This window comes from Thermobia domestica, chromosome 9 (assembly GCF_964235325.1).
Source record: "Thermobia domestica chromosome 9, izTheDome1.hap1.1, whole genome shotgun sequence".
Taxonomy (NCBI): domain Eukaryota; kingdom Metazoa; phylum Arthropoda; class Insecta; order Zygentoma; family Lepismatidae; genus Thermobia; species Thermobia domestica.
In genome coordinates this window covers 284,630,730-284,656,006 of record NC_137462.1, presented here as the reverse complement: position 1 = coordinate 284,656,006, position 25,277 = coordinate 284,630,730, and the positions used below count along the sequence as shown (strand labels likewise).

The 25,277-nt window shown below is 37.4% G+C and overlaps 1 long non-coding RNA gene across 1 annotated transcript; it reads right to left on the bottom strand.

Annotated features, from left to right (window-relative positions):
- LOC145694271 (uncharacterized) lies at window positions 1-24,953 on the bottom strand. Its single transcript, XR_014132993.1, has 2 exons — window positions 23,748-24,953; window positions 1-366 (listed from the first exon to the last, which is right to left on the bottom strand). It is a non-coding gene; the product is annotated as an uncharacterized LOC145694271 (long non-coding RNA).
- Between the last annotated feature and the right edge of the window lie 324 nt (window positions 24,954-25,277).

Sequence of the window (25,277 nt, the reverse complement as noted above, 5' to 3'; positions counted from 1 at the left end):
TTTAATAGTTAAATCACACTTCTAATGTTTATGTAAAGTTCAGTGTAATAGTAATTAGGTATGCAATTCTTCAGTTTAAATTTTTGAATTTGTTGTTGAAGCTATGAATTTTCTACTATTTTCGCTCCGTGTCACTGTATACCAACCTCATTATAACTTTCCACGTTGAAGCTATAACCACCTTCCCTCTCGTTATGCATGTGTGTATTCTGTACTAATATTAATATACACAAAACTTTCGAAAGTATGAAACCTAAATCGGGTACCGCTCTTCCTACCACCCAATTCCTGAATGATGATAAGAAACAGCATTGCAGAAAGTTGTTTGAACACATGTTTGATACTTCCGTGGGTTGGGCTTCCAATCTTAAAATAAAACAATTTTATAAATTATTAATACGGCTGAATTAATAAAATGAAGAAAAATTAATACAAAGTTCAAAGTAAACGAATACATTAGAACAACCAAACAGTAAAATACCTGAACTAATCCTGATATACATGTCATATAGAAATTACTGAAATTTTCAAAGCGAGCTCCCATGCAGTCGTTAGCAAATCTATCACATTACATGGCATTCATTGTTGGAATACAAAGGCATCTAAACAAAAAGTTCCCTCTACGATGATATAACACAGTGTGCGAATTAAAGGAAATTTTACAGGGAGGATAAAGAGCACATTCGAGAAATTTAACGGTAACATGGGTAACTTCAAAGCTTATGGGAGACATCCAATTCTTCAGAGGGTGATTTCCCCCTCATCTCCCCCTGGTAATTCGCACACTGTTATAACTTGTCGAAACTCAACCTGCAACAACTAACTTAAAGTTAAACCTATAAGTATTTTGTTTTTTCATTTACCAGGATTTAGTTTTGAAAAAAATACTTTATTTTACAAAATCATAGGCAGGACTACTGAGGTATATGATTTTTATTTAGTATTTTGTGTAAAGCAACTATTGAAAGTATGAAATAAGGTTGTGTCGTTAGAACAATGAAAAAAATGTACTATTACTTTATGCGTTTTTATCACAAGTCAAAGAGTAAATATATATATATATATATTCAATGAATCACAAAAGTTAAATAATAGTGTTTTTTGAATGATTTAATTATTATTAATATTATTTTAATAAAGAGTACATCTTTGGTACTTCACATTATCATGTTATTTATACAGTTTTTATTACTAGAAGAAACATTTCTTTTGATACTTATATATCTCAACGATGTATACCATATGATATCGTAAATTTGTTGTTCATGTTTTAAGAGAGAAAGATGGAAGTTTCCGTAGAAAATTTCTGCAATTACTATATGAGTAAGTAACTTAACTCCATGAATTTATCTGTACCAGGAAGGTTGTAACCAATACTCGAAATTTCACATTATTAATTGCATATGTTATGAACAAAACGCACTGGGGAACTAAGAACTAGTAGAATATTTGGTCTAGGAATTAATTCGTGCGGGTGGAGAAGAGATGGCGCAACGAACGGAGCGTCCCACAGTTCCGTGTATCCACACATGTGTTGCAAATCCCTGTCATCGCGTATCGTTCGTAGTATAGGGCAGTGGATTAAAGCGTCAACAACACCAGTTTGTAGTTAAGTGAACATGGCGCAATTTGTGCCTGATAAAGTGTTTTTGCGGGGTGTCCTGCTGCATTACTTTAACATGCAGAAAAGTGCGACTGAAAGTCATCGTATTTTGGTGGAAGTGTATGGTGACCATGCTCTAGCTGAGCGAACGTGTCAGAAGTGGTTTGCACGGTTTAGAAGTGGTGATTTCGGCTTGGCAGACCAAGAGCGAGCTGGACAGCCAAAAAACTTTCAAGACGAAGAATTGACAGCATTGCTCGAGCAGGATTCGTGTCAAACGCAGGAACAACTTGCAGCAGCATTAGGCGTTGATCAAACAACAGTCTCCAAACGCTTGAAAGCCATGGGAATGATTCAAAAGATGTCACATTGGGTTCCACATGAATTGAAAGACAGAGACGTTGAAAGACGAAAAACCATTTGCGAATTGCTGCTTCAACGACAGAGCAGAAAGGGGTTTCTGCATTGAAGTATTACGGGTGATGAGAAGTGGATCCATTACGAGAACCCTAAACGAAAAAAGGCCTGGGTGAAACCAGGTGAACCAGGTCCATCACAACCAAAACGAGATATTCACTGTGCAAAGGTTATGCTGTGCATATGGTGGGATATGAAAGGTGTGGTGTACTATGAGCTGCTGCAACCGGGTGAAACTATGAATGGAGAACGTTATCGACGACAATTAATGCGTTTGAAGCAAGCTCTGGCCAGAACACGACCAGAATGGGAGAACAGACATGATAAACTTATTGTTCAACATGATAACGCTCGCCCACATGTCGCAAAACCGGTCAAAACCTATTTAGAAAATGTCGGATGGGAAGTTTTACCTCACCCGCCGTATTCACCAGACGTTGCTCCTTCGGACTACTACTTGTTCGATTGCATGAACAACGATTTGATTGGACAGCGGTATACTACTTCAGAAGATATCGAAACATGGGTCTCTGACTGGATCGCTTCCAAGGATGAGGACTTCTTTCGCCACGGAATCCGTACATTGCCTGACAGATGGGCGAAAGTGGTGGCTAGCGATTGACAATATTTTTCTTAAGGTATTTATGTATTTTGTGTTTGTACTACAGCTTCAATGTGTGCGTACCAACCGCACGAATTAATTCCTAGACCAAATATAATACAAGTTTGCTATTTTAATCAACCTCTCTCAACATAAGGCTAAAAAGCAAAGCAAATTCAAGTTTTCCGAGCATAAAAATAAGAAAAGGATCAGGGGCGGGTTTAGGATTTTAATTTTTGGGTAGGCCCGCTCCCTAGCTTATGAATACATATATGCATTTGATTGATTAATAACAATAGGAAATTACTTTAACAGTAGTAGTTGATGCTATATGTTAAATAATTACCTACCATTAATATAAATAGTGAAAAACATATTTACTCTTTATTGTATCTTTTAGCGTTTATATAATCTCAAAATTTTGGGGTAGGCTCCTGCCTACCTGGCCTACCTGCTGCCACTAAAAAGGATACGAATTATTCCCAAAAGAAAGGTAAAAATTAAAACTGTCTGCATGAAATAAATGTGTTATTCATGCTCTGCTGCAAGGTATAAGCTTGCACTACTAATTTAACTATATTATCATAACCTAAGAGAAAGTTCCTTTTCAACACATTGACCATATGAGACATGAACCTATTATTAGAACTGCTCGCACACGAAATCGAAATACCTTCCTGGCTAACACGCGCCTTTTAAGTGAGAGATCTTGGTTCAATTTCCAGCGGGAGCTCCTGTGGTCGTATTTTACCTTAATCAGTAAGTCCTAACGTAGCTGCAAAAAGAACCGTAAAACTCAAAATGAACTCAATGCAATCGAAATACAGCCTCGGAAGTGGAACTTAGGGACCATGATCTATACGTATGTCTATTACCCTCAGAAGGGTGCAATAACTATAACGTAGTAATCAATCATCATTAAAGAGGAGGTCAATCACCTTTCATTTTTAGCAGTAGCGTAGAGTGCTATGAGACATTGAGACACTGTCTACCCTTTCAAATTGAAAGAACACAGGTTTAGAATTTCCTTATTAATAAGAACTAATATACATTTCATGTTGAAGAAAAATATACAAATAATAGGGTCAGAGACAGCTTGGTTAATAGCAAAAGTGGTATAGTCAAATTTTAAAATAAAGTTATTTTTCAAAACGGGAAGAAAAGTTCTATTTCCGTCAAACAGACTGTACAGAGACAAGAAATAAGTCTCAACGCGGCTGAAACAAATCCACTTGAAAGCGACGCACGCATGTGGCTGTGGGCTTCTCACTCACTGAAACAACCTTGCAAAGAGACATCGGGGAAAATGTCTGAGCAGCAGTGATACCATACTGGGAGCAATGATACCATTTTAAATCCAGTATACTTTTCATTTTTCCTTTTAGATATTCAAGCATATTTCAAGGAATATTATTAAGAAATAGAAGGAAACAAAATCCTAAATTAATAACTACCTTAAGAAAGTTCTACGGATACAGTAACTCATATAAATCTTTGCCAATCTTGGTTCTTTCCCAATCCCAATGAGGACAAATTGTATTAAAATTTGTAATACCGTCCTTAAAAAATAGAGAAAATTTACAGAAATATCGGAATTTCGAGGAAGGGATTCGGAACACAAGGAGGACCCATCTCCTGCCTACAGCAAATGAAGAATGTTTGTAATATAAAATGAAGTACAGTAGCACGTTGATAATCCGAACGTCAAGAACTCGGAAACTTCAAAAATCCGAACGTGGTCCCTTGAAGCTTGTTACATTTTGTCTTAGCGAAGAAATTAAAAAAAAGAAAGTAGGGTTGTCCATCGGCGTTTTGTGAAGTCAGTGTTTTTACAAAAGCACATGTATAGTATGGTTCCGTGCATGTAGCGCCCGTAGACTTAGCGCCCAGTGTTTCTGGCTCACAGAAGGAATTTTATGTTGATTTTATCTCACAATCAGGGATGTCCAGTTCATTTTACCACTCTTTCCACAGGTCGTTAATTCTTGTTATTTTCTCACATCCATGTTCCATGTACTTAGCGTCCACTAAGTAAAACTGTTATGAAGAGGGAGAGAGAGACAGAGAGACCAGCCAATAGCACTGATTATGACGCTTCAATGAATCATAACCTCCGGGGGAAAGGGTGAATCGCAGAAACGTAGTTTTATATATATATATATATATATATATATATATATATATATATATATATATATATATATATATATATATATATGCATGTATGTAACTACTCCGTGGTATGCAATGCTCTACAATATTTAAATGTACTATAAACTAAGGTTACATATTTAGCTTTTAATGTGAAAACTATGTAAAACAGACGTAATCTAGAATACCGCAATGAGGATAAGGCATACAAAAAACAGTGAACATATTCTCACGACTGAGAACCGGGACAAAATGTAAACTGGCGAAACACCGGGATAAGAGTCTTCATGGAGGTCACGGTGGTTCAGTGGTAGAAACACTCACATCTGGTTCATGGGATCCCTGGTTTTATCCCATCTTGCGTCAAATGGGCTTTGTGGTAGTCAGACGTTGCGTGCATGTATAAACTCGGGGTTCTCTCGTTTCCTCTCACTTTCTTCATTCCACCATTTCATTCATTCTCACAATCACCGTCTTCTCTATCCTACTCCTATCTCCTTAATCGTGGGATGTAAAATTCAAAGATTTCATTTCATTTCAAGAGCTTTCAAACCGGGACTGTCCCGGTAAAAACCTGACATATGGTAACTCTGACTATATAACAACATCGGTTTCGATACCAAAAAAGAAAAAAAGTCAAATTATCATATGGTATTACACAGTTTCAGAAAAAAAAATCTAATAAGCTAGCCGCATTAAGTCTGATACATATTTCACAACTTTATGCGTAATATAAATGTATATAGTTAAACAATTGATATCATACACTACAAGCACTGAAAACAACGTAACGTTCTCGAATAAAAAGAACGTTACTTTACGAACCAATAAGTTAATCGCTCTACGAACCTTATTGTACACATTATACCCTAAAGTTACAGCCTTATGCAGTAATCAATTCCAATCAGATATTGAACAAGTATGGTGTTTCCTTGAGAATAATCCATCACTAAGTTGAACAAGCGCCTTTGAAGGCTAATCGTCTTCCATTTTACCCTCTTCTTCGGTAATTCATCTCGCTACTCTTGTTCGATGCAGTTGAAACCATGGCCTCATCCTTTTGCAATGTCCATCCACAAGGAAGGATGAACAGGTTCAACCTTTTGGAATTTCAAATTCGAAGCTTCTGTCAATTTACTTGTTCGTGTCTCTTTCTGTAATGTTGCTATATGAGCGGGTATGTTGCGAGGAAACAAAAGAGGCTAGCAAAGAAATCGAATCGTAAGATCACCATAAGATGAAAGTCGCATACTCCAGAGACTACCTGATACGTAATGTTGATCAAAATAAATGAGGAATTCTTCAGTTTCTTCTGGTACGATTTGCTGTAAGTAATTCATCCCTTCTGACCCTTGTCAGAGAGAAGGAAAACAAATCCGTCCACCATTCCATAGAAATCGGACTTTCTCATTCTCCCTGTAAAAATTCGCCAGTCCCAACTGCTGCAGTGTGTACGTCGTGTTCGTGTGACTTGTCTGGAACGCTTTAGCTTACGACTTCCCTCACTAGCCACGTCTGGTTGTGAATTTAATTTACATATTCCAATATTTGTTTGTTTTATCCCTCCCCGCTGGTCTAGTGGCAAGCACGCAAGCCTTTGGCGTATGAGGTTCAAGGTTCGATTCCTGGTGGGAGAGCATTGAGTGACCAAAGTGGTTCGGGTTCCACTATAGTCAGTAAATTCAAGTCTTCCTTAGCCGACCCGGCAAAACCATGGAACGTAAAACTAAATACAAACCTTTTCTTTTTTCGCAAAAGAAACGTTTTATTATGAAGTAAAACACTATTCAGAAATATAATATTAAAATTTACAAGAAGGAAATTTATTTCTGCGTAACAAAATTTAAAAATTAATTATTCACAGGTAATTGTTTTATTGGATTGTAACGACAGTATAATTTCAGTATAAATTCCCAAAGACTCTTCTCATACAATTCTGCTGTTCTCACATGTAACACTTCCCAAGTGTAACACTCCGATTTTGATAAAATTTAGCAGGTAGATATTACACATGAAATAAACGAATGCACGTTTTTTTCTTTTCAGCGGAAAAACAGTTTTAGGGGGCAAAAGCCCCCACCCAAAATTTTGAAATTTGAGTCCCGAAAGGCAAGAAGTGAACCGAAGTGAATAATATTGTGCACAGATGCTATAAACATAAAACGAAGGAATAGATGTTTCGTATTTTCCTGGGAAAAACGGTTGGACATAATTGCAACGATAGTTTGTGTAGGAACAGTACGCAAAAATAAAGAAAGAAAGAAAGAAAGAAATAAAAGAAAAAAAAATAAATGATTGTGTGCAGAAAAACAAAAGTGTGACAAAGGGCCCCCCTCCTAAAAATACGAAATTCAACTCCACGAGCCCAGAAAGAAATATACTGTAATAAATGAAAATGTCCACAAATATTGTAGACGTAAAATGAAAGAATACGTGTCGTATTTTCCTATGAAAACTACCTGCGCTTCTGCGGTAATAATTACTTCTTTTTCGGAGGGACTTTAGTCACACCACAGTTTTTCCGAAGAAACTAAAAACACGTATTCGTATATTTTTTTTGCATATTGTCTCTAAACCCAGTTTCGTTACAATTCTCCATGTCCTTTTAGGTACTTTTCACTATACTAATGAACACTTTGATAAATCGTGATTAAATGTTTGAAGGGGTCTGTACCCCACCCAACCATCTTTTCCAGAAAAATGCGACACAATATTCTGTCATTTTACGTCTACAATATATGCACACAATTTCGTTCATTCCGGTCTACTTCTTCATGCCTTTCGGTCGCCAATTTCAAAATTTTCGGTGGAGACTTTTGCCCCTAAAAACATTTTTTCTGCAGGAAATAAGAAAGAAGTGTTCATTTATTTTTTCAATATTGTCCCTACCCAAAATTTCCTTACAATTCTCCATGTCCTTTAGGCATGTTTAACGTACTGTTATTAGCGCTTTTGATATTTCGAGATCAAAGGTTTGAAGGGGTCTGTGCCCCACCCAACCATTTTCCCCGGGAAAGTACGAAACACATATTCCATCATTTAACGTTTATAATATCTGTGAACAATTTCATTCACTTCGACTAACTTCTTCTTCTTCTTCTTGTCTTTCCGGCCTCAAATTTCTCCAAATTTTGGGTGGGGGCTTTTACCCCTTAAAACAGTTTTCCCCAGAAAAGAAAAAAACACGTATGTTTATTTCATGTGTAATATCTACCTGAAATTTTTTTTATCAAAATCGGAATGTTACACTTGGAAAATATTACATGTCAGTACATTCATATAGCTTACATTTGAGGCAGAAAGTTCTTGTTTTGTGCTTCCTCTTTGCTGGAGAGACTTTTTTTTAGGCTGTTCATCTTCAGTATACTGGGAAGCTTCTATTCTCCGTGATTTCTTCTCAACGTTGGCGAACTGCTAACCAGACGAAATGAAGAATTTACGGCATTTCAAACTTTTTAATGTTTGTTTCTCGTTTGAAATTACGCTTTGATGACACAATACCATAAGTGTTGAGTCCACTTACATCAGTTATGTAAAATACTGTCATAGGCCATTTTGTTCATTGTTTTGTGGTGTAACGGCGAACCATATGATTGTTAGTGTGAACGTCTGATTTTGTTGAGTTGTAATATATGATAACTTTGAGTATTTTCCTCCGCTCTAGAAGTGACCACTTTTGGATATAGTTGTGCATTGTGTTTTGCAATGGGTGATCTAACTGGGTATATATTGTCAAAAGAGACAGAGCACCCAAAAAATGAGAAGTTGTTCGTCTACAGTCATATTGTATATAAGAATAAAATTATATTGCAGAGTGTGTGAAGAATCTGCAATTTCACGAATTAGGAACAATTCGTCATCAGGTATTCTAATAGCGCCGATGTTGGCATCAAAACATAAGGCAGCCCTTGTAGGATCGCTTTTCTCCGGAGTTTTGCCTTTTGCATTAGCTATAGGTGCTACGCTTCAAACTTCTAACCAATCCTCTGGTTAAGAAAACTACTCAACGTCTCATTTCAATATCGGTACCTGAACAAGAAACTTCAGTTGCATTTGTATATAAGTCTGCTAATATCTTATCGTCTGTCGGGAATCAGTTTCTTCATCGTTTATTGATTTACCAAAAATATTCCTCTACCATCAACAGTGACGTGTATTGTTAGTGATCTGTTAATAGGCCTATACCACGTGCAATAGTCAAAACACACTAATAATAAACAAAACTGTACATACAATCAGTGGCAAAGCCACGATTTCTATGAGGGGGGGGTCAGTGTCCTACTCCGGAAAACTTGTTCTTCTTTTTTTGTGTGTGTGTGTGGTCAATATGGAGACTGAAAGCGCAAATTTAGGTTTTATTCTAGCAACTTTTAAAAATGTTGTGGCTTGGCCGGAAACTGCCACTGAATACGCAACTGCATACAATGGAAAATTAATACAGTTTGATAGACAAAAGCAACAACTATGCTTCTGACAAGAGACTTATATAAGTGAATAAATAAAGAAAAGCTGCTACTAAAATAAGCAAAATTGCAAATAATTAAATCAATCAAACTACATAATAACATATAAAGTTGTAATATGTTATATCTGACTTCATTAGAACAGTTAGAAGATTATCAGATCGTTAACTTTACTACGAGCCACAATCTCAATCTATACTGAATCCATCCTCATATTTCTGCATTAGGGCTGGAGTTTAATGGACCCACTCGGTACCCAATGCTATAAATTTTAAAAACTATCACTTGACTCACGGAAATAAAAAAAAACAACTTAAATAACACAACACAAGAACACAACCAGGGAAATGTCATAGAATCTCAATACTTACTAAGCCTTAGTAATTATTAAAGAAAGTATGCGTGCGAGTGCAATGGACCCACCTGGTAGTCCTAGGGTTAAAAGTGTATCCTTGTATGGATATTTAGATAGAGTAAATACTAGTTCTTGCCGGATTTCTTTAACTACTTGCGATATGTTCCATTATTTTCAAACTAGGGTTTAAAATGTAATTGATTGCGTTTAGGGCGGCTTATAACACTGAAAGGAGTCGTTTTATGACACATGTTTATTAGTACGTTTTATTTTCATTTGATATAAAGAATTACCCACCAAATTTTGGCAGTTGAATTTTGCCCCCTGACACCCTGTATTTACGATAGGAAATGAAGTTATGTAACGTGCATAAATAATTGCTGTTTTTGATGCAGTACTCGTAGTATTTGCATTAAGGTGCGTGTAATTATTATTATTTAAAACTATATAAATTTTAAAATAACACTAGAACATGAATTCACATCCACATATGAAAATCTCATAGATGATATGGTAATGCTCGTCGTAATTAAATTGTACGTAATTACAGATGTACATGAAAAGTCAGAGTGTTAGAGCTGACGGTGGTGAGCAGAAGAGAAAGAAGAGAACACATTTCTTTCAACTTGCCTAAGGGGTTTTAAAAGTGACATGACAATTGTGCAGCAAGAATAGCAGGATCTTTCAAGTGAAAACTCCTTGTTCTTTAGTTGTGAAAAGAGAGGGGATGGGGATAGATATGAGTACGAAATTACATTTATACATAAAAACTAGTTCTCTCTTTGGTCAACCCTAGCACACTGATAAGCATCAAATATTTTCTGGGCGCTAAGTGCACGATATTATATGTGGGCGCTAAATCTACGGGCGCAAAGTATACTCCACGGTATAGTATATGTAATTGTTTGTCATGCACATTTTTATTTTCCCTTACGCGTATACAAGTTAAGTGTTAAGTGTGAGTTAAAATAACAGTGTAATTTAAGTGTACGAGCAGGTTCTCTAAAAACATTAAATGTAAGTAGCCTTAAGTACGGTATTGTAATTACTGTATGTATTGTATAACCACTGTGTCGATAAAAGAGCATATCTTACAGTATATGTAAGAATAAATGGCATTTTCCTGGTTATTTTCGAAAATCCAAACAATTTGAATATCCGAATTACCTGCGGTCCCAATTAGTTCGGATTTTCCACTTCCTACTGTATATTTTTTTTTTAAACGAACAATGCTAATACATTAGAATAATTTAAAAATTGAAAATCATAATCTACTGTGATACTCTGATTTACCTAACTGGATGCACAGTGGCAAATTTATTGCTATACTACAAATTGTATAATGGTGTCTGAATTTAGTTTTATAATTTCATTGTGTTTTTCACTTTCATTTAAAACGCAAAGTCAAACAAATCGACTTTCATAAATGATTTTTGCTTCCTTATTGATAGGTTATAGGTACATTTTGTGCAGTCCGCAGCAAAAAACCTGCAACATGAGCATGTAAATTTATTTTGAAACTACGCCTAAAAGCGCAGGGAATCAATATAACGTCTAAGTGGCACGAATCACACCAGGAGAAATCTCGGCGTCCTCCCCTGAACACTTATTTTGAAGCAAAAAGCGGCCCATACATGTACACACTTGCATGACCAACATTCATGAAAGATTTGTCTCATCATGTATGTTGGAAGAATTTTTTGCCCACACACGCACCAACATGCTGTTCAACTTACTAGAAGTTGTTTGAGAAATGTGGAGGACGGAGACCGTGAAGAGTCGAATGGTAAGACAATATGATTGCTACCAACTAGTAGTGACCATCGAGGTCTCTTAATTCTACATGCGAGTATACAGGAATAAGTGTGAAAATAAAACTAGTTGCAATAATATTTTATTTTAATTATCTGTGGAGATGACTCATCAGGCTCTTCATCACTGCTGAGTTCATCTAGGTTGCTTTTGCTTACACGTGTTTCTTCCTGATCCGATAAAAATTAAAGTTAATCGTAATACCACAGGGGTGTAGGAGGAGGGCGTCGGGGCCAGTCCCCCAAATGATTTCCTGGACCTCCTAAACGACCAGTTTTTAGAACATCATCGTAAAATTATATTGCTCCAGCCATTTAAATATAACAAAGTTTACATATAATTAATAATTTACGTTAAATTATTTACCGATTGAAAAATAATATGGTGTATCTTCTGTGTAAGGAATGACCAAATGCACATGTTGCTACCACATCTACTACAATTGATTGATCTAGTGCTCCTGTGCGGATCACTTTCAAATTGGTTGAGTTGATTTTGAGTTTAACGTCCCGTTCAGCAGCGAGGCTATATGAGACGTGGACCTACTGATTAACGTGGAATCCGAACCGCATTAGTTCCCACTGGGAATCGAACCCGGGTCTCCCACGTTAACATGTCCAAATTGGATGGAAATGGTTTAGATAATGGAACTAAATTATTCCACAGAAATTATAATATTTTGTGTAATTTTTCTTTAGATTTGTGTAAATATAAACTCATAACAAACAAATGAACTTCGACATATATATATATACTGTATATACACTTATTTGTAACAGCAGATTACACGATTTACTGTGATTTTATATAAGAAGCTGATCCAGAGGAGCAATAACCACCAGAAGATGAAGATTTCTTATTTTATATATAAATAAAACCCATCCCAGAGTTTGAAGCTCTTAAAGGTAGCTCTAAGTAGCAGTATTATAACCCACCGATCCCCAGAAGTCCGTCCTGGATCCGCCCCTGTTTTATATTTGACAGTTTGAAGACAAACGTTTCAACAAGGTACTATAAATATTGCTACAAAACTATCGCCGTAAACTGAGTGTTTTAAAAAACACATTTTTTTTATCAGTTGGAAAATATGGTGAAAAACCACGTTTTAATTCAGTTTTTCAGTTTGAATTTTATTCGCTTTTTTTCCACTTGGTGTAAAACAGGAAGTGATATATAGCTGTTAATAAAATAATTATAATGTTTTTTAGTCACGAATAATAAATAAATATTTTTGTCAGGAAATTTTAAAGAAATTAAATGAAATTAAAAAAAAAATCAGTCTTATGTAGATAGGTTCTGTGTACAAGGACTTGGATTGAAATAGTTTTACACAAAGGTATAACGTTTGCTTCGGGGCAGTAGTTCTTGGTTAAGTATAATAAAAAATACCTGGTACATAATATTTTTGAAGAAAAAAACTTAAAAAAAACAGTTTAGATTTTCGGACGGAAACAAAAAAATTCCGTTTTTTCAGCCCTCAAAATCTCTATAACTCGACAAGTTTCAAACCAAGATGCGCAGATCGCTACGGAGCACTTCGTATTCCGCCTTCCTCCCCACTACTCTTCCATCCACTTGTCTGGCTTTGAAAGTTCCAGTGATACTAACTCAGCAAACTTATGCTACAACAAATATCACCTGCTAAAATGTTTAAAGTCCGAAACTTACTTTTTTTTTTTTTTTTTTTTTTTTTAGTAGGTAAGCAACCTCGTGGTAGAGGTCTGCACGAGCTCGGGCCTAGGGCCGGGCCCGGGCCGTAAATTTTTAAATAAACAATAATATTTCTCTGGACCTTTTCGGGCATAATACAACTTTATTTTCTGGAGAACTTTTAACGTACACCTAAATTTGTAACTTGAGACGCCTACACTTAAAATCACTGTGCAATTGAGAGAAAAGCTGTGTAATAGAAAAAAAAAAAACAACTTAAAGTAACAGAAATAAATATGCGTAGCTTGTCTGAGTGAAAATACTGCTTCTTACACTGAATTAAAGAACAAGAGCATTGAGAACGTGTCTTGTTTTTTTTTTTTTTTTTTTTTCAAGACAATGTCAGTTTATGTTATATGAGCATTTATATAATGACTTTTTTAAAAAGAGAATTCATAGTTAACTAAATGTAAAGGATAACCTTTATTTCCTTGTTGGTTCTGAATCATGAAAGCTTTTAAACTGCAAATTAAACATTTAATTGTTGCAAATAAAAAAATACAATTTTGCCTTAATTGTTAAGTTTTTGTAATTCGGGCTTATTTCGGGCTCATTTGATTATCACATGGGGTCTGGCCTAAATGCTAAAACATATTTCTAACTCGGGTCGGGCCTCATATTATTAATTCATGGGCCGGGCCTGTGCACTCTACCTCATGGATACACTGTAAGCAGTGACGCTTTCCGACGGGGCGATCCCTTCACGCCTTCTGAAAGGAAAATTTCTCTTTTTGTTATTATTTTTTCATTGGTACAAACTGGCACAGTCAACATACAGCTTTTACACTCAAATGTCGTAGAAAATCCTCAGACCATTCCGCTCCCTGCAGATTGCAACACTGTAAAACATCATCGTCGCGGAAAAGGGAGTGGGGAAATGTAGGATTAGGTGCGCGACAGCTAGGCTGCAGCGTTCTGTTTACAAACTTTTTTACTTATAGGTGTAACACATTTTTTGGGATTTTGTACATTGTAGCTGTCTCTCCTCAAAAACGACCCCCCTAGATAAGCCTGCTGGCTACACCCCTGTAGTACCATAACTTTGGCATGTAAATTTCATGAGCGGCAGAACCACTTAATTTCCTTTTTCTCACTTTGATGTGCTCTCTTCTGTAGTTGGAGCGCAACGTATTTATCCTACTTTTAACAACTATCAAGTGTGGAGTGAGGTCAGTGGCGTAAAGCATTACAAGATTGGGGGGGGGATGAAACTTGAAATTGCCAAGTCTTGATATATATATATATCAAGTGTTTCGAAAATCTTAGTCTCACTTTTACCAACCCTGCGGAAAACTTCACAGCAACCTTATTTTCATATATCGCCCCATTCCGTGCCCCATCTGAGATATGAATACGAACAGCCCCCGGTTTCGAGTAAAATTTCACACCTCAACTCAGAATCACTATCATCTCCCACGATGCACAACTGTTAATTTGACAACTTATGACTAGTTTTGGTAGTCTGCGCCAGTCAGTCCTCACCAGAAACGCGGATAGTTTTTTTCTCTTCTATCCTCCAGTCTCCTCCCACTTCGATTTCATAATCTCGCACTCTGATGAAAATTATTAAATACCGGCAAGAAAAATACTAATATATAACCTCCCTTTTAGGCTCCCCTCCAACCACAAGCCCGGGGCACGTGCCTCGCTTGCTCCCCCATGAGCTACATAAGTAACATACAATGATTACGCAATGTTCATTATTTTTAGCCGTAGATTGAATTCGTGTACAATCGGATGTAGTACGGGGGCGATGTAAGGATGACTCCCAAAGATAGTGGAGTATACCTTCGAGTATTTTATCAAACGTTGAATAAGGAAAATGTATAATAATCAAGTACAATATTTCAACAATCAAAAATAATAGTACATCGTTGAAATTAGAACACTTAGAATTCAAAAGAAAGAGAGATACACATGTGTGATTGATCTATTTTGTCTCAGCAAAGAATAAACTCTCGGAGGAAGAATTTAAATGGAAAGAAGTCTTTAACATTTCACTTATATATTCTAGGCTAATGGTAACGGATGAAAAATGAACTTTTTCCTGTTCAAGTTAAGAGTGTGGGAAAATTGAAAAAAATAACTTTGATCCAGATTAGGTTTATAACGACTCTGCAGAAGACAGTCAGGTGGCAAATATCACGCATGATGAACAGGAATACAAAGGATTCTTCACGTGAGAACAGTGACTCCCAAAAATTATGTGAACACAATATGGGCGAAAGTAAGTTGCATTAAAAGATTTCTTCCTCGTAATACGCAGAGAAGCAATGAAAATTTGACGAAACACAAGCTATTGCGCAAGTTGTACAATGATACAAAGAAATGCAGTTTCAAACTACTGATTTATTTTGTTTCGTCCAAAGTAGGATAACTGTGAAATACACAGAGGTACCTTGCAGTATTTGTGCAATGCAGTATGTGTACACGAGACAGCTATGAGGAATAACAGTTCACAGTCTGATACTGTCGACGTTGACCGCATTGCAAAGATGACATCGGCGAAGGAATTTTTTCGCGTGCGGTCAAGCACACCTATAATTTCGGGGATGACTGCCGCAACTATATTAACTCGAGTAACAAGTTCTTCGGCTGTCGTGGTTGAAAAAGTGTTTCATACCCCCCCTTAAAAAAAGAAATCAAGGGGCGTGAGGTATGGTGAACGGAGTGGTCATAACACAGGTCCTTCTCTTCAAATTCAACGATCTGGGAATGTTTCATTTAGATACGTCTGCATATTCCTGTAAAAATGTGCAGGTGCTCTATCATGCTGGGATCACATCTGATGTCTTATGTTCAAGGCCACGTGTTCTAACAATTTTGGGAGAACATTACGTTAAAATAAAAGATGCGTACTCCTACACAGGCGGGTCGGTAATAAATGCAGTCCTATCACAAAATTATCCACTATACCTCACCGCACGCTCACACAAAATCTCTGCTGCTGATCGTTCAATAGAGTGGCACGTGGATTTTTACGCCCAACACGTGACTACTGTTAGTTTTAGAGCCGTCTCTGATCACTCCCAGTACCCTGTATTCAAATTCAACTGCCCACATAGTCCGATTTCCTCCGATTTCACGTAGGGTGAATTGAAAAGACCCTATCTCTCTGGAGGCGTGAAAAAATTCTGGGAAAGTTACTCTCCTTTGAGGGTGACGGTCACAATATAAACGCGTCGCCTATGGGTTATTTCCCCTTGTTTCTTTATAAAGAAGATGCTTATCGGTCATCTCGTGGACAGGGTAATCTGTCATTGCGCAGGCGTATACATATTAACACAATAAATTTTGCTTAAACACCGATGTCTACACTTTTACACGAACGTGATCGACATAACCCTCTATCGTTGAGCGCAACACTTCTTATCCTGTTATACAGCACTTCCAGACGTAACAGCAGAGCATCGGACTATGTATATCACTCACAAGTTGCGTAGATGCCTACTAGAACATTGTCACGCTAATTGACGCCATTCCACAACAAAACTGCAAGACAGCCTTTTGCGAGCCACTCGCAATTGGCACACAAAGGACGGTATTTCCATAGTGTGCGAGCAAGGCATCATGCCCTTAGTGAAAGTACTATGCGCTACGTACGTGCTGCTACGTGTACGCAAAAGTCTCACATTCTCTTTCTTCCGTGTATGTATTCCATCCAGCTCCAACGTACATCAGAGCATCGAAGAAAGATTTCCCCCATTTTTTGAACGTAATTCCTACGAGCTTTCTTCTACTGCGAGCAGTGACAAAATCAAAATAAGTTATCTACACTAGGACGCTATTTTGATATATTCACAATAGCAATATAATTTTTCATAGTTCAGTGGTAAGGGGTGGTTTGCCGATTTCAGGGGAGGAGAAAAGGTCCTCGAAAGTATCCCTGGAAGAAGATTCGTCTCACGGATAAATCAAGTATACTGTCCCAGCGCATTTCTTTGTATCATTAGGCAATGTGTGAACATGTCGTATTTTGTCCATTTTGTTGCATCTGTGCAGTGAAGTATCCTATTCATCGGAATTACATATTACGGGGAGGAAACCGTTGATCGCAGCTTACTTTTGCCTAATATGTATTCACGCAATGTTTGGGAATCCCTGTATCATATGGAGAATCCCTTGTACATTCGTTCATCACAAATGATTTTTGCATTTTTGAATACTGCATGATATGTTTCTTTACATGCCGCCTGACTGTCCTATGCACAGTCGTTTTAAACCTAATCTGAATCAGAGTCATTTTTTCATCTTCACACACTCGTAACTTGCACAGAAAGCCGTTCATTTATCATGCGTCATCATTAGCCTAGAGGATTTAATTCTGATACGTTAAAGACTTCGTTTCATTTAAATTCTTCCTCTGAGAGTTTATTCTGCACTGAGACAAAATAAATCACTCACACATGTGTCTCTCTCTTTCTTTCGAATTCTAAGTGTTCTTGTAACTTGAAAGATCAGTGAAACCTGTCTATATTGGCCACCATAGGTTCCATCGAAAAGTGGCCAACTCACAGAAAACAAGTGTGATGGTGTATTTTTAGAATATGATTTCTAGTATTACTTGATTGTAAAATTTTAATAAGCAGTGGCACGACAGCTACTTATAAATAATGTATATAGAGTAATCACAAAAAATATACAGTACTAGAAAATATTACTATAGTATGTGTGCATACTTTTCTCTTCCTGAAAACTAGTCTGGTACATTGAATTATTCGGATTGAAAACACAATAACGCAAAGAACCATGAAATAGAAGCGTATGTACGCAGTTTATTGAAATTGATATTATAGCACACTGGGTTGTTCAGAGAAAAGCTAAGTTATAAATTTAGAAATTCATATGCAATTTATATGACTTCTTTTAAGTTGTTACTGAATGGTGGTTCATTCTAGACGTATTTGTTTTATTCTTTTTGGCAGATATGCACATTCTAATATTGTAGTTAACTACCTCTAGTTCATGAGCTAGAAGTGTTTCTCTCGGAGCAAAAGATGTTTTGAGAAAATCTTGAGGGAATTCATATACCAAAAACTTCGCTATCTTTTCACAAGCCGACAGCTGCCTATAGTTGACAACTGAGATGGTTAGTTTTTAATCTTGAGAATTTTCCGGCAGCTAACAGACAGGGTAAACAAATACGTACAAACATTTCCTGAATTCCTGTCACATCTTCCTTCACCACCCCTTTATCAGGGTAGTCTTCTGGTCATTGACCTCCAAGAGCAAATCGCACGAATCCTTGCTTCTTTTCTTCAGTTACAAATACAGAACATCTGCTTCTCATATGGGAATACGAAAGAGTTAAGAAAAATAACAAAACGGTATTTTGCGTGGTCAAGACACGCAGGTAAATTTATCATTATCATCATAGGATAAACATTGCTTCAGTGTGGCCAACTTCCAAGATAGACAGGTGGCCAACTTATAGAGTAGTAAGTAACGAAGGTCTTATGGGAAAATGTAAGTTCAAGACGAACTAGGCCAAGATAAGCAGGTGGCCAACTTAGAGAGGTGGCCAAGTTGACAGCTTTCACCATACTATTATTTGTAATTGTTGACATCTTGATTGTTGTTCATTTCTCTCATTCAACGTTTCATAAAATACTCGAAGGAATATTCCATTTTCTTTGGCATCATCCTTGCGCCGCCACTGCACTATATCCGATTGTGCACTAATGGAATCTGTGACTAAAAATTATGGATATTCTCTTTTACCCGATTTCGATCCGATGTTTTGTTCTCGAGTTATGGCTGTTTTTATACTTTTATACGATGCGAACATGAAAATATAAATGAAGCATCAAACGGTTCACTACATTACATAAACAAAGCAGCACACAAAAAGTAAATAAAACAAAAATGAGTCGTAAGCTCATTTGAGTAAAAAATGTCTACTATTAGGGGCCCTAGAAATAACGTTTATTCGTGTGGCTTTGAAATTTGTCAATATTGTCCCCTTAATTAATTTGTCATGTATGCAACGGGTTCAGGGGCGTAAGTAACGGGCCCGCAAACCTTATCGTGAGGGAGGGCCCATAAAGAGCAAGAGAACGATAAAAAGAGGGGAGCCCAAGAATTAGAAAAACAACTTTATCTAGGAGGCCCAAATACACATATTAATGCTTGCCCCCCAGAAAAACTCGAAGTTACGGCGCTGTCTCTAATGTGAATTTATTGGTACAGTTCTGCTAATAGTTAACCATATCAGGTTGGTATCTTTAAACCTTGGGCCGTGGAGAGAAACAGTCTTACAGGAGGATAGTATTCAGATTTTAAGAAGGTGGGGAAAAGAGAGCGAGGACGAGCAAGATGAGAAGAAAGAAAGAGAATGAAAGAAGCACTTCTATATTTACTTCATAACGAATTTAAGGAGCCATAAAACGAAAAAAGGATATCGGAACGCATCACCACAATATTTGCGAAAGTGTTGGCAACATAATATTCTGGCGGAATATATCTCCCACCAATTCTGGAGGATCAGTCATTAGTGTTTGGCCCAATTCTGGCCTTACAGAAGATACCATCTAGGCATTCACCTCGTGGGACTGAGGAAAACCTTAATAAGGAATACGAAGCAGAGCCGGGTTCATACCCACGCTCGATCTACATATTTTAATGCCTTTTTTGTGTTGAGCACGGAGCGGATCCAAAGGTGGCGATCGGGCCGATCGCCCCCCCCCCTCAGAATAGGAAACTTTCTTATTTTGCATATAAATAAAACCTATCCTAGAGTTTGAAGCTCTTAAAAGTAGCTGTAAGTAGCAGTATTACAACCCACCGCCCCCCCCCCAGGAAGTCCGTCCTGGATCCGCCACTGGTTGGACAGTGTCTGGTAAGGGAATCCAAACAGGACAAATGTGTACTACTTTAAAATGTTTACATGTTAGAATTCGCTTTATACTGTACTTTGAACACGTAATTCAATGTGTATTATATTCTTCTTACAGCAGCATGCTTTATTTCCTAATACTTTAAGTCTATGGTTGTTAGTAAATATAATTACTGCATCATACTAATCCTTCTCAAAGATCATTCAATTAGTATGAAATTCTAGACACAGTAAATTAGTATGAAATTCTAGACACAGTAGTTTGCAACATTGCAAGCCTTAACCAACAGGCAACATGTGGCCACCTATAATCGCATCGAAATTTCCAGTCCCTGTTTACAATCTGCACAATACGTTTCTGTCGCCTTATGATAAAAACAATGCTGTTCAGCGAACCTAACGGTCTTTGGTGTCTCTGTTTATTGTTTACAATACAAACTGCAACTACACAATATTGCCAGGCGTACAAGGCTTTCTCACACTTTCGAACAAGAACATTTGTACAAAATTGAGTGAACATTGTATGTAAGATTGTTTTACATAATCGATTTGTCATGCTATTAACGTCGCAGTCATCTCAAATGCAGCAATTTATGTGGTATTACTAATTGGTCCACGACTGTGCAGAAGTAGCTACATTCGGTTCGGCGATTCATGTGCATGGCAACCGTGAATTAAGCATGTAGGGGTGAGAAGCAAGGTTTTGACGCTCGCACTACAATTGTTTGTAAACAATTTTCCATCCTAGAGTGAACGGACAATAAAAACAGCACTTTCTTAATTTGGACTCTTGGAAGAGGAGGGGGGATTGTTCTAGAACTTTACATCTTTTAGTTTCGTGTTGTAGAGCCATGTATTATACTGGTATAAAATAATATTGAATTCAGCCCTGCAGATTGTTTATTGCTTGTTCGAGATTGTCCACATTACATTTTCGGTTTTTCATTGTTTGTAATTAACTTATATCATAACAGAAATTCCCGCTACGAACAAATTACACGTAGGTATACGCCTATGTGTTTCGTCACGAAGACTTCTGGGCCGCGGTGGCTTAGTGGCAGAGGGTTCACACATGATGTGGGCACGCGTTCTATACCAACTTGCGCCAAGTGGGGTTTGTGGTGAACAAACACTGTGTGTGAGGGATTTTTTCGGAGTTCCTCTTTCCCACAACTTTTTCATTTCACCATTGTATTTATTCTCATCATCTCCGTCTCGTTTAATCTACCCGGGATGACAGTCGGACATAAAACTTAAATCTCTCATTTTCATTTTCACATTTACAGACCCTGTATCTGTGTTCCTTGAGTGCCCCAAATGCTAAATAATAATGGGTTGGAAGGCCCATGAAGTGTACTACCTGATACACTCATTATCTCAACTTGCTGAAAAAGTTAAGGGCTCACGTTAAGTTAGCGCCCCAAATCTTTGGTTTCACACTTTATTAACTATATTGGCCCAAAAGATGAAATTTGTTAGTCTGTGGATCTTTATCTCGACTAGATTAGAAAGTTGGGAGGCTCTGGTGAAGTTAGCCCCTAAATTTTCGGCGCTCATACCTCATTAACTATGGGAGAGCGAAAGCTGAAATTTGGTAGCCCATCCAGCCCGCAGACAGTAAAATGTGGAGCATTCATTCTCTGAACCAGCCCAGAAAGTTGGGGGGAGGGGCTCACGTTAAATTAGTGCAAGAAATCTTTGGCGCGCATATCTCATTAACCCTTTCGGGACAAAATCGATTTTGGGGTTTTCGTAGACTTTCAGTTAATGATTTATTGCCCAAACACTGTTAGCCCGATTGATATCGTTTACGTCTTGTATTTTAGAAGAGGGACATGGCTCCATATTGGTGTAAGTTAGATTGCAGTGTTGCAAACGGGAGGGATTATTGAAAAAAATGTAGGAGTGAAATTTAAAAAGAATCCCTAGCCGAATTTGATGATTTTTCTAGCTGGCAACACTGAAGCCACATGGGTTCAAGTCACCTAAAAAGAATTCTTTAGTATGTTGACAAGGTACAGTAAAAACCTGAAGTCGCTGGCTACCATACAAAGAGAGAAAGAAAAAATTCTCTCTCATAATACACATGAAATTTTGGCACTTCTTACGCGTCAGAAGCAAAAATCAGCATACATGGTGGTTCACCGGCTTCCCTAATTATTCAATAGTGCTCTATGGTGCGTTTTGTAGGCCAAAAATGATTTCAGACAGTTGTGCGTTGGTTTGAATATAGCCAACGACACTGAAATAATAGGGGGGAAGTATAAATTTCTCAAATTTTTCACAAAAAATTAGAATTCACATTTTTTGTAGCTGGCAACATTGCTATCAGACAGACGCAAACAACTTTAAAGTAACTTCTGGCCCACCACTAATATATTTAGCTAGTATCATGATAATATCTCTCATATTAGCATGTAATTAAAAAAAAAAACTATGTCATTTTACCTAGAAAGTCACTATTATCCTTAAAATTATGTAATATGGTATACTATAAGACCTGAATTGTAGTGTCCCTAATTATCAAAGAGAAACTTTTTATAGTGCGTTGTGTAGGTCAAGGATGAGGCTTCCAGAATCTGGTATGTTCGTTCTAATGTAGCCAATAGAAGAGAAGGAAATAAAAGGCAAATTTTAGAAGGAAAAAAGGGAATTTTTTACCAAAAGTCTGGAAATAAATAGTTCTATGGCTGGAAATACTGCTACGAGGCAGATGCAAGCTATCTTAAAATAAACCTTAGCCCACCACTAATATATCCGTCGATATTGAATAAACGAAGCTAGTAATTAAAAAATAATAGATTATGATAAATATAAAAGTGAGAAAAATCAAGGATTAGAACCTTAATGAAATGAAATGAAATCTTTGAGTTTCACGTCCTACGGTTATGGATGAATTATTGTTGCCTACCAGACTCGTGAAATTCGTTGGGACTGGGTTTCTTGAAGCTCGTCAAAAAGTACAGTATTTCCATGTGTTTCGTTTCATCTTGAACATAAAAATGCACTTCTCGTATCTACCACCATACAAATTTTAGTCAAAATCTGAAGACTCTCATTTCTCATGGGCATTTCTTGCCTCATGGGCAACACTAATTTCATCGATTGCGAACAATACATATTATCCTTGTGACTGGTGTTCGTAATCAATGAAAGTACTAAAAAGTAATAAAACGATTGAATTATACTTAGGTACATAGGCGTAGCAAGAAATATACAATAGGAGGGGAAACATAACAAATACATTATTATTAATATTATTATTTTCCTATTTTGTAGAATAAATTTTCACTTCTTCTCGTGCCTTAAGCAATCGTTTATACAGTTTCTTCGAGCTTCGGTTACGTTTGCACAATTACTTCTGTAGATGAACTCAAATCGATAGAAATGACACACTACCAGGGACGTGCTCAGGGGGTGTCGTCGTAGTCCGAACAACCCGAAATTACCACTTTTCTGTAAATTTAGTCTAATATTAGGGGTGATTTTACAAATTTGAAAATAATTTATCTTCACATTGAATTTGGACCTCTCCTCCGAAGTAAATTCCTGCGTAGAGTACGTGCCAACATACTACAATTTTTAATTTCAGTAAAAATCCTTTCGTTTTCTTGCCCCCCAGGACAACTATATACTCTGCCAGTTAATATTTTCTAAACATTTGGAGTGATGTATCGTCATATGTATAGATTAACCTCTTACACACAGGGAATGTTTCTTTTCCAAGATTTAAATAAAACTGCTTTCCATTTCCATACAGAATCCAATTCACCTAAGATGGCCAAAGTTTGTGCGCTCACCTGCTCAGACAAGCCCTTCCTCCACCAACGGTTGTGCTCGATGTGGCAGCCACGAGCCTGGACTATCGCCCTGCAACGCAATTGACACTGAAGCATTGCGCGTAGAAGGTGTATGAGGGGAATGGTAGACCACACCGCTTGACAAGCTTTCCAGAGCCCTCTATGGTAGTGGGACGCCTTTGTGTGAGTCCTTGTTTCAGAAGGCCAAAGGCGCAGAAATCCATTGGCTACGCATCTGGTGACTCCACAGGTTTGAACGAGAAGGGTATAACAGACACACCAGTATCCGTGGCCATACGCCGATAATACGCGACAGAACTGCGACCATTGTGACTGGATGCTTTGTCCATGCGGATTCACATCTTCTGGGTGTCCCTGCCATACAACTGTGGGATGTGCGTTCTGTATAAGGGCTCCATGATGTTAGTTTGAAAGTAGGCTGCATTTACCTTGTCCTCGGAATTCACACGATGCATTGGCAACTTCCCACTGGCGCAGAAACCATGAATAAAAAATGGCCCTGCGCTTATTGGTGTCGTCAAGGTAGATCCATGCTTCATTCAGAGTGACAACCCACTACCAATTGTCATCTGAAAGGTACTGTTCATACAACTTTCTTGAATCTCTCTTGAATGTGCCTTGGTGATAACTTATGACCCATCGCCTTATGTCTTTTCTTTTTTTTTCTTTTCTTTTTTTTTTTTTTTAATTTTCAAATTGTCCTTTATGATGCGACAGACTGTGCTCTGTGACTTCCTGCATGAGATGGCAAGGTTCCTTTGGGTGTGTGGGTTCTTCTTCATAACTGCTGCCCTGATGTTTCTCACAACGCGTGGTTTCCTGGGTGGACAGGCCCGTTTCTTCTTCACTCTCATGACTTGATATTTAGAGCCGGTGCTTTTACAGCGCTATTACCCTTCATACTGCACGCCTGCTGATATTGTTGCTGCTTGCCGCACACATTTTCACAATTAGTGACTCATTGCATTTTGCATCGGAAAGTGCACATATGTGACCTTCGCAATAAGGTGCCACTTTAACAGACATACTAGTTGATCAGCACAACAACTTCCACAGCGGTGTACGTGACTCACTACTGAATTTACGGGCTACTGACTTCTGGTTCCTTCTCCTACGCTGTGCTCGTCAACAGCTCTGTAAAATTGACCACCTTAGGTGAACTGACCTTCTGTAGTATATGAAAGACTCAATGGGAGGGGTTACAACCCTCCCCCCTTCGGTACGCCACTGCCTAGGTATATGTCATATTTAAACGGCATGTGTTGAGTAATAGAAAAGATCTTTTCGCAAACTCTCTTTAGTGCATTTTCAATTTACAAATTGTGGTTAGGTCATTATTAGGTAAGTAAGTGTAGGCTCAGAAATATGTCTCCATCTTCATGATACATAACAAAATGGAATGAAACTTTATTCGGCAGGCCTGTACACGAGATTTAAACAAAAAACTGAAACTCAGCACCAATATAGAATGGTAATATTTAGACTTATACATGTGAGCATTGACATTCA